Source organism: Bombus pascuorum, chromosome 11 (assembly GCF_905332965.1).
Source record: "Bombus pascuorum chromosome 11, iyBomPasc1.1, whole genome shotgun sequence".
NCBI classification, from domain to species: Eukaryota; Metazoa; Arthropoda; class Insecta; order Hymenoptera; family Apidae; genus Bombus; species Bombus pascuorum.
In genome coordinates this window covers 1,090,586-1,104,928 of record NC_083498.1, presented here as the reverse complement: position 1 = coordinate 1,104,928, position 14,343 = coordinate 1,090,586, and the positions used below count along the sequence as shown (strand labels likewise).

General features: G+C 40.2%; 1 protein-coding gene across 7 annotated transcripts in view; it reads left to right on the top strand.

Moving 5' to 3' along the window:
- LOC132911689 (CUGBP Elav-like family member 4) overlaps positions 1 to 14,343 on the top strand; it is a 571,541-nt gene that overhangs the window by 158,684 nt on the left and 398,514 nt on the right. For 3 of the 7 annotated variants that reach the window (XM_060968524.1, XM_060968512.1, XM_060968516.1), the window contains exon 3: positions 8,712 to 8,857. The exons of the other annotated variants lie outside the window; for them this stretch is intronic. The gene's annotated coding sequence lies outside the window, so the exon portion shown is untranslated. The remainder of the gene's footprint in view (positions 1 to 8,711; positions 8,858 to 14,343) is intronic. 7 annotated transcript variants of the gene reach the window in all.

The following is a 14,343-nucleotide window of genomic DNA, read 5'->3' as shown; positions in this document are numbered from 1 at the left end:
ATAGGGCGCGCAATGCCGGGAAATTCGTGTCACCTACTTCTCTTTCTACGGCGCAGTTCGGCGTGTGACTAATGGCGGCATATTCATGGCACAGCTTCGCCTCTCTAGCTCCCCTCAACACTACCCGATCCCACACCCCTTGCGAAGCTCTGGCAGTTAACCTCAGACAACCCCTTCGTCGCGATAATATATGGCTGCCCTTAAATTTTCGTTCCCCTTCGATTCCTCCCTTTCCGACCCCGACATCGGCCTACTCCGACACGTATGGTGGAAAACCTGCACCTTCGCTCGCTTTGCCGTTGATAACCGATCTGGCTCGACCCCGAGGCCGTTCCAGAAAGAACGTTCGCGTCGAAAGCGTTTGCGAAACTCCTTTTTTTATCTTTCCTCGATTTCGTTAATAAATGACGGTGCAAAACGCCTGACTTATGATAACCTTCGTAAAAACACAATACGCCTCCCGATCTCTTCGTAACATCCTTTTTACGTATTTTCATAAAGTAGAGGAAATCTATACCGTGGCTCGATAAGTTCATCGCGATATCCAGGTATTATAAAATATCGAGACTCGAGCTAAAAAGAGAGGTATAACGTTCGCATCGAACGATCCATGCAAGAGCACGTTTTCACGATCAAACTCGTTACCTTAAGGGTAAGACGTGGAATTACTTAAGAGGTGATAGGCGTTTGACGGTAAAGTCTCGCCGCGAACGCGTCTACGGTGCACGGAGAAAAGGACTCAAATCGTTTTACGAGGGTAGTTTTAAAACAAGTTTACGAGAGTACCGCGGAATTTCGAAATAAATTTACATCAGTTTTACTACCCCTAATATACATAACTACCAGTGTTTGGCACTGATACTCACGCGTACACTCCAATCACTGTTAGTGTGACCACGACTACCGGTCGCTAGACAGTCTGGGATCGAGTTTCCAGGAAAGAAAAGGATGCCACGCTTTAGAATCTCTTTACGACCAATACGGTGAACTCGTGTACCGTTTATTTCTCGGAAAAAAGAAACGAAGAAACGATCGCGGAAAGCGCGAAAAGAATTTATTCGCACGTAATGCCGGGGAAGTGCTAACCTGTGAACGATCGCATGTTGTTGCATAAAAATTTCATCGCGAGCAATTAAAGAATTCACTGAAGTAAGGTCCACTTTCTTGCAAAGGAATGTTTTCAAATTAAATGAAAAAGAACACGGAAGAGGTGCATAGCCGGGCGCTAAACGTATCGCAAGTCGGGAATGAAATTTTAAACTTTAATCGCGAAATTAACCGTGTATTTCATAGTCACAGCTTTTCCGTCGGCCACGGTAAATTACTTTGTTTTTCTCTGAATTCTCCGCTGCTTCTTGTGTTTCGAACGAACAAGCCACACACATTGCACCGGAGAAAAGTCAAGCTGAGAAGCGGTGGAGCTATTCACGCCCGAGCACAGGCACGAAGCACGGGCACTCGCGTTCTTTCACGCAGCCGTTCAGTGAGCGAGCAAGCAAACGAACGAACGAACGAACTCACGTGGTATCCGCTTGTAATTCGAAGGAACGTTGGGTTTCTGCGGCGATGGAACGTCGGGAGAATTTCGGGCATCTCTGGTGTCTTTATTAAGGGAGCTCATCTATAATTCACCGAGCGGCCTAGACGGCTTGACAGTGCTGGACTCACCGTTCGCATAAACACACGGCATCCCGTGCAGAAGCCCATGCATGCCAGTGTGTGGCACGCATTGCGGTTGTCAGCTCTAGTCAACGTGTAATTTACTATCCTGTCTCCGTTCGATGCAGATGCGCCCGTTGCTCGGAACCTGGACCACCAAATACTGTCTACTAGGCTGGACGTTGCGTCGACGCTAACGGCTACGAGGACGCGAACATTGCTTCTGCACTGCTGTTGCCGTATTGCCGTTGTTACCGTCGCTAGTTACGATCCAAGTGGACGATACGGCTGGCCCAGGCACCACTGACCACTCAGAACCAGGTCACCGCAAGATCCCCATAAACCAACTGCTACATCCTGCTCACTATTTCGTCATTAACTCAAACCGAAGTTTGCTCCTCCGACTATCGTCGCAGTCTCTACCCGATTGCAAACAATTTCAACGTCGAAATCGTTACATCTTCAGTTTACCCTCCAGCTCTCTTTATATCTTTATAGTTTTCGTATCAACGATGTAACGAGATGGTAAATTAAATTATCGAGCCTCTTAAGGTTTAAGTCAGTTTAGAACTGTAAAAATTACATTCTTAATTTCAATTTTTAATACAAAATATGTTATATTATATATACAGTATTATATATATTAAATTATCGAGCCTCTTAAGGTTTAAGTCGGTTTAGAACTGTAAAAATTACATTCTTAATTTCAATTTTTAATACAAAATATGTTATATTATATATACAGTTAGTTATTTCTGCATTAAACATTCTTTCGGCCAATCTTTACAGAGATTTTCAGTCTTTACGTACCCCAATTATTACGTCAGTTCCTTTGTCTTAGCATTCGAAGCATGATTACTTCGACGGTTTTACGGCCTTACTACATCATGCTTGGTATAGTAGATACGTAAAGATAGTATTATGGAGGCAATGGACTAGAAAGTAAAACCGATAAAGTCTACTGACCGGAATGTTCGACGTAACATACCATGTTAGGGAAAGTCGTCATATTACGTAATTATATTAAGTAAGAATATTTAGTTCTTTTATTCAATGGCCATCACAAGAGAGGAAATATACGCTAGAATAAGAGTAACTTGACGATATAAAATATACTAAACGAGGTTATCAATGTTTCTTGCTTACGTTTAAATATATCGAGTGAAAGTTCAAAATAGATATTTATGAAATTGTGCGCTAATAAGACCTAATAGTTTAGCAATTTAGTTCGGTAAATGTAAAGATGTTTAAAAGACTCGTTTAAAAGAGTAACTTGACGATATAAAATATACTAAGCGAGGTTATCAATGTTTCTTGCTTACGTTTAAATATATCGAGTGAAAGTTCGAAATAGATATTTATATGAAATTGTGCGCTAATAAGACCTAATGGTTTAGCAATTTAGTTCGGTAAATGTAAAGATGTTTAAAAGACTCGTTTAAAAGAGTAACTTGACGATATAAAATATACTAAACGAGGTTATCAATGTTTCTTGCTTACGTTTAAATATATCGAGTGAAAGTTCGAAATATATATTTATGAAATTGTGCGCTAATAAGACCTAATGGTTTAGCAATTTAGTTCGGTAAATGTAAAGATGTTTAAAAGACTCGTGACTTCGAGTCCATAAAAAGCAACAGTTCGAGTAAAAGTTTAACGTATACGGAACAGATTCACCTTAAACCTTTGCAATTTGCCGATATGCTGGGATTTCCCGATTTATCGCTCCAAAGTGAAAATGTACGTAAATCGTGAGAGACAATGCTAACCGTTCCTTGAGCGCGACATGGAGACATCTCTGGGCACTGGGCACGCTCTCGGCTTATATGCCATCGCTTCGCGTTGTTTGCCTATCTACCTTCCTATCCATCTGTTCTACCCTTACCACCTCGTTTCATCTGTTTTTCTCTTTTCTTCCACGAGTAGTACGCAGCGTTCGGTTGAAATGTCGTTTGCTTTGCAAACTGGTCCCTTACATTCGTAACCGTTCGTTATCGTTAGTTCCGCTTGGCGAGGCGCGTTCACAGCGTAAACACGTACGTAGGTATATAAGCGTACTCTCTCTTTTGAGAGAAGGAGAGGGAGAGTGAGAGAGAGAGAGAGAGAGAGAGAGCGCGCGAGAGAGAGAGAGAGAGAGAGAAAAGCTGACAGGGAGTACGAACGAGGTTTGAGAGCGCATTTCGGAGGAAGGTGTGGTCGTTTCGACTTCTCCCATTCGTTACCTTTGCTGCGAGCGCACCGGCGTGCAAGCGCGCCGAGTCATGTTTACGAGCGCAAATAACGGTGCAGCCGCAACTTTTTGTTGCCGTTTCCTTTCCACCTTTTTTCCACAACGTTCCCCACCACACACACGTACCAATGGTATCACGGTTTGGTAATCGTAAGTACATGTATATCTATCTTGGAACGTTGGCGCGTTAACGCGGGCGTGCATATTTATTTACGCGCTGTCGTTACGTAATGCCCATTGACGTTTTAACTTTTGTTTGCGAAGATATCGAGTGAGATTTACCTGAGTTTATTTTAAGATGTGACTCTCGGAGTATCGGCTTCCTTATTTCGTTTAAACAGTAAATTCGTGGAATATGTAATGTATGTTGTAGTTACTTGAAATCAAGAAAACACGTTAATTGAAATGGTTAATAAATAACGTATATGCATTTTACATAATATCTCCTATTACTGCGTACAACTTATTACGATAATGTAACAGGTTCCTGACTATTCTTTGCAACACCGTTGAAGACTATAATGGAAGTTTTTGTATAGTTTAACTTGTATAACGAGTAGCTACGATTCCTTAAGTTCTTAAAAGGAGTAAAATTCTTATTAACACATAACAAAACAAGAATTTATCGAAGGTACATTTTCCACGTAATCGTTTATTTTCCATGAAAATATAAAAACTTTCCAAGTTAAATTCTTACGTTCGAGTTACTTTATCGCTTGTAGATCAATTTAAACGATACAGCTCTACGTTCAATAATTCATCCAGTCAGCAAATTCACCGTTCCTTTCCGGATATCGACGAAGCTTATAACAAAGAATCTGAATTAATATCCGGGTGGACAAACAGGATTAGGAAAAGATTTGTCATAAAACTGGGCTGAGGTGAATCCTTAAGCTACGGTGGGGTGTTTGACAATTTTCGTATATCGATATATCGTGAAAGGAACGATTGGTGGTGGATAGACGTAATGAATAGCTCGGATGGAAATATATCAGGTCAGATGCAGGTTCCAGTGGAAGATAGTCGTTGGATGCAGCAGCAATGGCGGCGTGGGATAGGTATGGGTGCAATCAGCGCGATGATAACCAGTATTACCGCGTCAGCCCAACCCATCTCGCAGATCTTGGTGGCGTAATTCCCCGGGGTTCTATTTGTGACGAGGGCAAACGGCTAGTATGACACGTATACTAGGGATGATGTATTCCGCGTTATTTATTTCGAACAACACCGATCGGTACGCCAACAAAATAGAAATCAGGCCGTGGTCCCTGAATATTCACACGCCTTTGGTTTTTGAGTTGGGTGCTGCGACCATCAATCGTGGAAACGATGTGGTGTGATTAATTTTGCTGAACCTCACGGTTGGTGAAATGCGCCGCGTCGCTCAATTCCTGTCGATCACAGAATACGTCCCTTGTCAATCGCTACTTCATTGAATATGTTTAATAGCCGACAGTCATTGGCAATTGATTATGCGGTTCAATTTGACGAATTTGTCTCTGAAATCTTTGTTACTGGTATTCGCCAAATCTATGAATATTAATGTTGTAGAGAAATAGCGCTTAATTAACTCAGTTACACTGTATATCGTGAATTATTTATGTCATCTTTCCATACATTTAGAATACTAATCTCGAAATTTTAATCCGGTATAGCAGTGTTTAGAGTGGCACACAGCCATTCGATCGAATCGGCCTTTCTAAATGACGTGTTTGATATTTCAAAACTGTCATTAGTTATATTTGCTGATATACTACGTTTGCAGATACTTACGAAATTCTTAAGATCTTTAAAAATGATTAATTCGTTTGAAATCTTAGACTACAACGAGAATCCATATAAATTTGATTTTATAATAGAACAATCACGCCAATTATTTGTTGTTGAGTTAAATACTATCTCGTCGGTTGAGAGACCGATATTTTTTAAATATTTTATCGGCTGAGAATCATGTCCGTATCGGCTTTGAAAAGAAGAATTTTTCTGCTACGAGCGCATATAAAGCTCCTGTCGCGCTGTATATTTTATTCGCTTTCACGAAACTTCCGGAAAATATCATTCCTTTCTGGAAGACAGACCTTCAGGTGACCATTTTCTTTGCGACGATAGTGTCGCGTTAAATTTGAAGTACGATATGCGTAGAACGAGGAACAAGTAATCGTAGAAAAACGTAACTGTTACAAACTTCTCGAGTGAACGGTTTCAGCTTGCGTATAGTAACGTCATAACGTTTGTCTTTCTCTTACCCGGTTTCATGATCTTTCAATCTTCGTTGACCTGTTCGTCCCTTCTCTCACTTTGAACATAATACATATTTCCGCTTATTCGTTCCTACACATTCGCAGAGTTGGCTGGTGTATACGTAAGTCCATTTTCTTCGTCTCTCTTTTTTTTTCTCTCTCTCTCTCCCTCTCAAATAATACGAGCCCCTCCTCTACCATACTCGCAGCATGCATCCTATTTATTTCCATGCGAATACCAAGAGGCAGAAATAATGATTTTAATAATACTGGAAACCTGGCGTGAGCGTGAGGATTTTCCTCGATTACATCAGAACCATTGTTTCAAAAAGGAACCCGTTCAACATATGAGAACCATTAAATAAAATTTCGCCGCGTCTGCCTGTGCACGCCAGAATAAAAAGCGTTTCGTCCATCGGGACGATCCATTTCCATTTCAACCTTCCAATACTAAATGCATTTTATTCTCCATTGGAATTTCAGTGATTTGTTTCACCCAAAAGTATTCGAGCAGCATATTTAATTATTCGCTCGAACTGCTTGTAATACCATTTTCAATGTGTTTCTCATTTTTTTACATCGATAATATTCATTTCCCAATGGCAGGTAAATTGTTGATCCGTTAGTAATTCGATCTTTATTAAAATACCGACCGGTATCATTGAAATGAAAAAATGTATTCCGTCTACGAATTTCATCGTTCCATCCAACTATTTCCGATATGTCCTTTTTTCCTTTTTTTCAATGTGTATCGATATAACTGAAACATTTTGTATATTTTATCATCGTTGTTTGCGTGTTTAACAATTATTCCCTTTTATATAAATAGATTCCTTGAACTGTTTTCTCTGCTATTTGTCGTATGGTTACTTTTGATGAAAGTTTAGGGAATTGTATAGCTTCTCGTAAACTGAAGGCTTTTAGGGTTAAGCAAACTTCGCGTTTTCCACTTACCGTGCTAGAGCATATGGCGAAATTCCCACGAGTTACTCTTTTACGTCACATGCCTCGTTTCTTTCTTGCCATTTCTCTAGTTGCTTATTTAACGGAATAATACTTTCCCACGTCGCACGTTTTTCATCGGTCCATAATACCTACCACAATCGCCACTCGTCGTAAACACGAACATTTTTTCATTAAAAATTCAATTTGATGGTTTGCTTATCGCGACACGTCCAATGTCCAGCCGTTTCTTTCCCATGTCCGGATCCCTTCGTCTTGAAGAGTCTCTTTTAAAACCAGTTAGATCGGCAGTTTTTATTAATCGTGAGAAAGAGAGAGAGAGAGAGAGTGAGAGAGAGGGGCGGGAGGGAGAGTGAGAGGGATGGAGAGAGTTGCATCTATGAAAACTTGCAACGGTGCTGCCCTGTTTCCGGATACGGAGATGATGTCTCGGACCGAAGGGTATAAGAGCAACGAGAGGGTGGGGGAGTTGGGTTTGAGGTGGGAGAGGAAGTTGCTGGACCATGTCGACTGCTTCCCAAGCCAGCCGAAGTGGACCTATCGACTCGAAACGAGTGTGCTCGACGTTAAAATCCCGGTCGCTGCTCCCGTTTCTCAGCCTCTCCCCCTCTACCACTCTGCCCCTTTCCACCGTCATCGTTCTCTTGCTTTTCATCCCCCGTCCGTAGCCGACCACCACCCTTTGCTACCCCTCTATCTGTCTTTCTCTCTAGTCCGTTCATTCGTCCGTGCGTTTGTATTGAACGTAAACGATGCAATGGGTAGACACGGTCCAGCAAATCCGAAATCCCCTTTTCCTCGATATAAAGCTTTACCCCTTTTTTCGACTTCGTCCTTCCGTTGAGCGCGACTTCGCGCCAATACTTTCTGCGAACAAACCAGGCGGCACAAGTATCGAGTCACCGGTGAAATCGACTTGCTGTATTTCAAGGATCTGATGAACACTCGGAAATCGAACGTTCCAACTTAACTAAACGTCGATATTGTTACATAATAATGTTTCGATCGTTCGATGGCTATTACGATCGTGTATCGGCTATTATCAATTATCAGTTTCGTTTCATAATTATCTCGTGTTCTAGGTGATTAATGGTGTGATTGAAAAAAAAAAATCAAGCCAATCACTTTGAATGCGCGACTATAAAAGTGTAATGTTTCACAGCTCTCATCGGTGAAAACGTCATTTTCAAGCCAGCTAGATTGATGATCAAGCCCAAAATGAAATAAACCATGAAATAAAGTCATTGTCGAAAGACTATGGTTCATTTCATTTTGTTTCATCGAGCTACTGTCGAAGACTTTTATGCAATTCGAGAAGGTTCGTCGCAAGTTTATATGAAACGTATGCTCGCCGGTGTAACATCGGTAAATTGCTAACAACAACCGTCATTACGCGTCATGTGAAGTACTCGTGATTAATTACCGAAAAGTTTTCATTGCCAAACTGAAGTACTGAAAACACGTAAAATCGTTTTTAATCATTTGTATTGTGTTAAAAGATTGGAGATATAATGACACGTATATTTATATTTATAATGACTTTAGATAATGGCTTCGACAAGATAATCGATAGGGATGGTGTAATTCCGCACGGAAGTGACAATATTATTCTGTTTCAGGGTGTGACGGGCGACCGGCTGGCCGGGGGCGCCGCACACCTCCTCCATCTCTTCTTCTTCTTGCCACGACCACAACACACAATGTAACAACAACTACCACTACTAGAGTCGTCCGCGTGAACCACGTTCTCAATGTACTCGATGTGGTACGTCACCATACCCCTACTCGGTGTCTCTGAAAATATGTCATCCTTATTAAGTTTTAACGTGTTTCACTTTTACGTTGTCGTTGCCTCACAGTTAGTGTTCCTCAATGTTTTAATCAGAAACTCGTGTCATGAGCCCGCAAAAGATAATAGTATCCATCACTGTTGATGAACGCACGTGTGGCGAAGAAAGTGCGCTGCGAACATCGAGCTCGAACACTAAATTAAATATCAAGCTCGGTAAAACGTTGTTGCGCGGTTTTTCATTTCTCCGAGAAGGTTTCATAGCTCGGTTATAATTACCGTATTCTTCCATTACCTGGCACCCACCTACATATCTGGTACAAAAGCAAATTTTCGTTGCGGTATATTCATTCCCCTTAATTAAACTGTGTCGTTGAATTTCAGTTTTCATGCGAATTGCACTTTAATTAAATCTGTTCATCGAACAATTTTACAGTTCAACTATTTTTTGAAAAGGATCACTTTTGATCATAGTGCATATGTTATCCTCGTTGACTTCTTTCTTTTTTTTTTTTTTTAATATTTGAGAAACGATTTATCATTTCACGTTTCGCGATATGATTTGCGAGATAAATTTACACGTGGAGGCAGTGGCACTCTTCGCGCACACGTACGTATTTACACATCCATCAACATTATGTATACATTCTATATTCTATATATATATATATATATATAAATATATTTATATATGTGTGCGTGCGTGTGTATATGTGTGTGTATACATACATACACATATACACATATGTATACATACATATTCGTTGAGTTCCGTTACAATGTGACTTGTGGTTGGTTTAGTTTCGTTGGTTTATCGGTGTTCGATGTTGGCTGCTATTGTTGGTTGTTAGGTGTTTAGTGGTCACTCTGTGTTGGTGCTCACCCTATCGGCTCCTTCCTTGTACCCGCAACCCTGACAACCTGCACTCCCTTCCTCCGACAACTCGAATCCCAAACTTGATGTTAGAAGTTACAATGTCAAGCTTGTCTCCTGCCACGAGCAATCTTATTGGACGACGGAAAGACCCGCAACACTATTAACGTATATATCAAACTGACGGTAAGGTTTTTATTCGATAGTCTGTTCTTATTCCAGACAGCATGCTGTTTTTACGTATGACAGAAACAAGAAGTAAGCAAGTATCGCATGATGAATATCACTGATTAATTAAGAAAAATGATGAAATATATTATATGTCGATGTTCGCTAACAGTTGTATATCTAGGATTGATGTCGTGTTGAAATACGAATTCTTGTCTAGAATTGCAAATTGCAAGTTGCAATTTAGCGGCACTTGATGTTAAATGACTTTTTAATACATTTGAAATATGTAAAGCGTTTTCAACGTGATCTTTCTCCCTTGGGAAAAAGTTCATTATCAATCAAATATATTATTATATATTAAATATATTTTCGTACAATTTTCTTCTTATTCTAAGTTGTATCGTCTAGCTGAGGAAAAGATTTGCTTCATTCAATGAGCCAGCGTTTATTATATAACGTTAGGAATTTGTGAAAACTGCCGCATACGAATCTGTAGAAAATTGATAGCAACGGACGGAAAGGCACGTTTCGCTTCGTTGTGGAATTTAAATATTTTTGAAGAATGGATACGAAACCCAATGATTTTTATGCAGCGCGCGTAAAGGTCTCCCTTACGGAATACCATTTCTAGACCAGGAGTAGATATGCGTTACTAGAAAACGGCCGACATTTGATTAGAGAATGGTTCCTCTTTTACTTGTTTCATAAGTGTACCATTAGTTTGCATCCCATCTAATCAGACTCGAATTTGTTTCGATAACTTTTAGGGGATACGTAATGCAACGGAAATATCTTTTAATTGCGAAACGGTGAAAAATACTCTTACTATTCGAAGCGACGTTAATTATCGAGTGAAATCAATGACTCGATGTATGTACATGCGTGAACGGGCACAATTTATTCCTGGTTATTTACGCGATAAATATTGATACTAGAATTTTTTTTAATCGACCTCGCTAATTAAGTTTCAGAGGGTGCGATAGCTTGTTATCACGGTTTTAATGGGTTTGGAAAACGATCGCTGTTTACGATCCGGTAAAGAGGGAATCTGTGGTCGAAGTGCTTGAATTCTTAATAAGAACCGACCGGAAAAACGAAAAATGCTGCCGTTTACTATGCTATGGGTAAAACAATTACACGAGTGGATAATAAAAAAGTGCTTTTAATTGACAGAACTTTTTACGGTATTTCGTATTATTAAAATTTACATATTTGTACGTTATGTTGATACAAAAATAATTGTACGCACGACCGATAATTGAAGCAAAGAAACAGCAATAATCGAAATCGATAATCAATAACAAAATAATGAAACCAAAAGTTATTCTGAAGTTATAGTCATATTCGAAATGAAAATGACAAGAACAATTATAATATTTATATCGGTATAAATACTATGTGCAATTCTTTAATGAAAGCATATCCGACATATGCGTCCTGCTCTATATCACTTACGCGCATTTAAGTCTAATCGTGTAAGACCATAGTCTCGATCTGCGTTCCAATTCCATTTGAAACGACGAGTGACATTTTATTCTATTGAATTGCGTCGGGATGTGGAAACGGTAGAGAGAAAAAGAGGACGTCATGCTGCTCAAGACCGTTCTGACTACGATGTATGTGAGAAAGGAAGTATAGACCGAAGGAACATTTATTTGCTGGCAGGAATCCTCCGCAGTTTTTCAGCCAGACCGTGTGGAGTTTTGCAAACGGCAATTCGATTTCAAGCACATTCGGACAATATTAAAAGGTAATTGGATTTCGACCTAGCTAGTTGTTGCCAGCGTGCACGCCTCGATCCCGGTGTAGCAATGGGAATGGAGAAGAGGGACAGTAAATGCCGTAAGGGGTGTCGAATCGGTAGAAAGAGGAAGATAACAAAAGTAGGGAGCTTGTACGCGTGTTCGCAAACCAGAATAATGGATAGTCGTTAAATTTAATTGGCACATAATTATCGGGAGTCCTGGCACCAAGCAGATCGTTGCACGCCACATATCGTTGTGATCCCCTTGCCTTCGCTTCAATATCCAGGAAACTCGATTACGCTCGAACGTTATGTGTTGTCTATCTATATTTTGTGTGGCAAAAAATTCCCTGAATCACGGTTTTTGGAAATTAAAAATTAACAACGATAAATTCGGGCAACTTTATCCCGCCAATGGAAGATCAATTTTTAATTTTTTACAATTCTATGATTATTTGTAATTTAGCGAAGGCAAAGTCGAATTAGCGACATAACAAAATTCAAGATCGCTCGATATTCCGGTTGTAGCAAAGTAAATTCACCAACGGGGTAACGCTTGATCTCGCTTTCGCGTAAACGTCTTGCGAGAAAACGTCGGGGTTCCGTTGGCGAGAAAGAATCTGAATAATACAACGATCACGTGAAGCAACAAGACCGAGGGAAAAGGCATCAAGGGAGACGAAGTTGGGACGAAAGGAGGATCGTGGAAACGTGGATAAAAATCTATGAATGTCTCGAGTCTCGAGGGAAGTTCTCCATAAGCGTAAAAATACCTAGAACGAAACTCGAGTAGGAGGACGAAGAGGACGCACGATCTTACAACGCTTAAATATGCAACTCGGTTGGTGAATTAATTTACTAATCACTTAGGGTAGTCGCGTTTAGATAGGGTTATCGACTGTACCGGATAGGTGTTTGTAGTAGGCAGGAGCTACAGAGCTTCTCCGTTCGTACCTACGCTATCGTATGTAACTACGATATCGGCGCGTACCAATAAATAAGCCGACCGATACCATCTTTCATTTCGATAATTATTATTTGGTACAGTGTTAATTAATTAAACACGGAGAAGCAGGATGGTCGGGTAACCGCTGCCGGTAGTATGCAGCACTTGGAATAGAGTGCTCGAATAGACAGGGCACACGTACTGTACACGGGCATGATCGCACCAGGTGATAACTCCTCGGGCTCTCCGGCTAATTACCGGATGAAAGAGCTATCTGGCGACTGTCGTCAAAGCCCTGGTGAAACCTAGTAAATGCACCTGCCGCGCCATTGTGATATTTTAACGCGGCCGCGGTTTATACAGCTTCGCCCGGTTTTCGGTGTATCTAATTTTCATTCGGCATTTTCAGTTCCTGTGAACGAGTACGCGCACCGACGTCATTACGAATAGGCTGCTCGTTTTAATGGCATTGCCAAATATGCACTCTCGGAAACGGTCCTGCCGAAATTCCTGAAAAATGGAACAGTGTTCTACGTCATTCTCGTTATTATTGTTCCCATGTTTATACTTGCTTGCTTCGAGACGGACACTTCATTCGTCAGTCAGCGATTGATAAAAGAGATAACGATCTTCGAATGGTAGTGATTCTTACGCTCGAATTAAAAGAATCGTACACGTGGAAAACGGTGATCCTGTCTTCGCTTCTGAATATTATTTTTCATAATCAATTTGCGGAATTTGTTTGCGGCAAAAGAATTGAGAATATGGATTCCGTTCGAATAAATGGACGATGGAGAATTTACCGTGGTACGGTCTTTCACATAATAAAATGTTCAAATTATCTTTCGAATCTACAAGGAACTTTCGTTCCGGGCGAAGCATACGTGACATCGGCGAGTAGTAAATGTCAGGATCACGAAAGTCCAAGCAATTCGGACTAGAGCCAACGGAGAGGAACCGGTATAATTTATTAATTTAATGCGTGCCTTTTTGGGTCAGAGTGGTATCTAGGTGAGAGGACGTTGGCATTTTTCCCAAGCGACAGGGAAAAATAATTTTCTTTTTCTCCCTGTCATGTTTCTCTGGATGTATGATCCCTAAACGACCTGTAGAGAGTAACCAGTCGCTAACAAATAAATAACAACGTAATCACGAACACCCGCTGACTAAGATTCATGGTGCGAAATATTCAACCATTAAGCCGCCCAGCCTGTTACTTCGACCAACAATTAGTAATTGATGGTTGTATATTCCGTCCTTGAATTAATACAGTAGGAAAGATTACCGGTTAATAATACACGCCTCCGGTTTTACATATTTTTATACTATTTAAAAAATTGTTATTCTATCTAACAAATTCTTATAATTTAAGAAAGTATTTTGATCGAAACTGTTAATTAAGAGTGAAATACTTGACTGTGAATATATAGGTCCACAGGGAAGCTGAAAGAAATTTAATTACGGTACCGTGACGATTTCTTCGATATCGTTCTAAAAATCTTGAAGTAATTTCAAATGATTCATCGCGGCACTCTAAGTCGATGAAAATACTAGTTTCTCAACTTTGAATTTTCTCATGTAAATAACCTTTATAATAACGTGTCCTTGTTGCGGATCAAAAATTCAATAACCAGTAGAAGTATTCGTGAAATATGTTCAACGAGTAACGAAAATAGCATGTGAAAGAACGAAAGGAGATACGAAGAACGTTGGAGAAACGGAAAGAA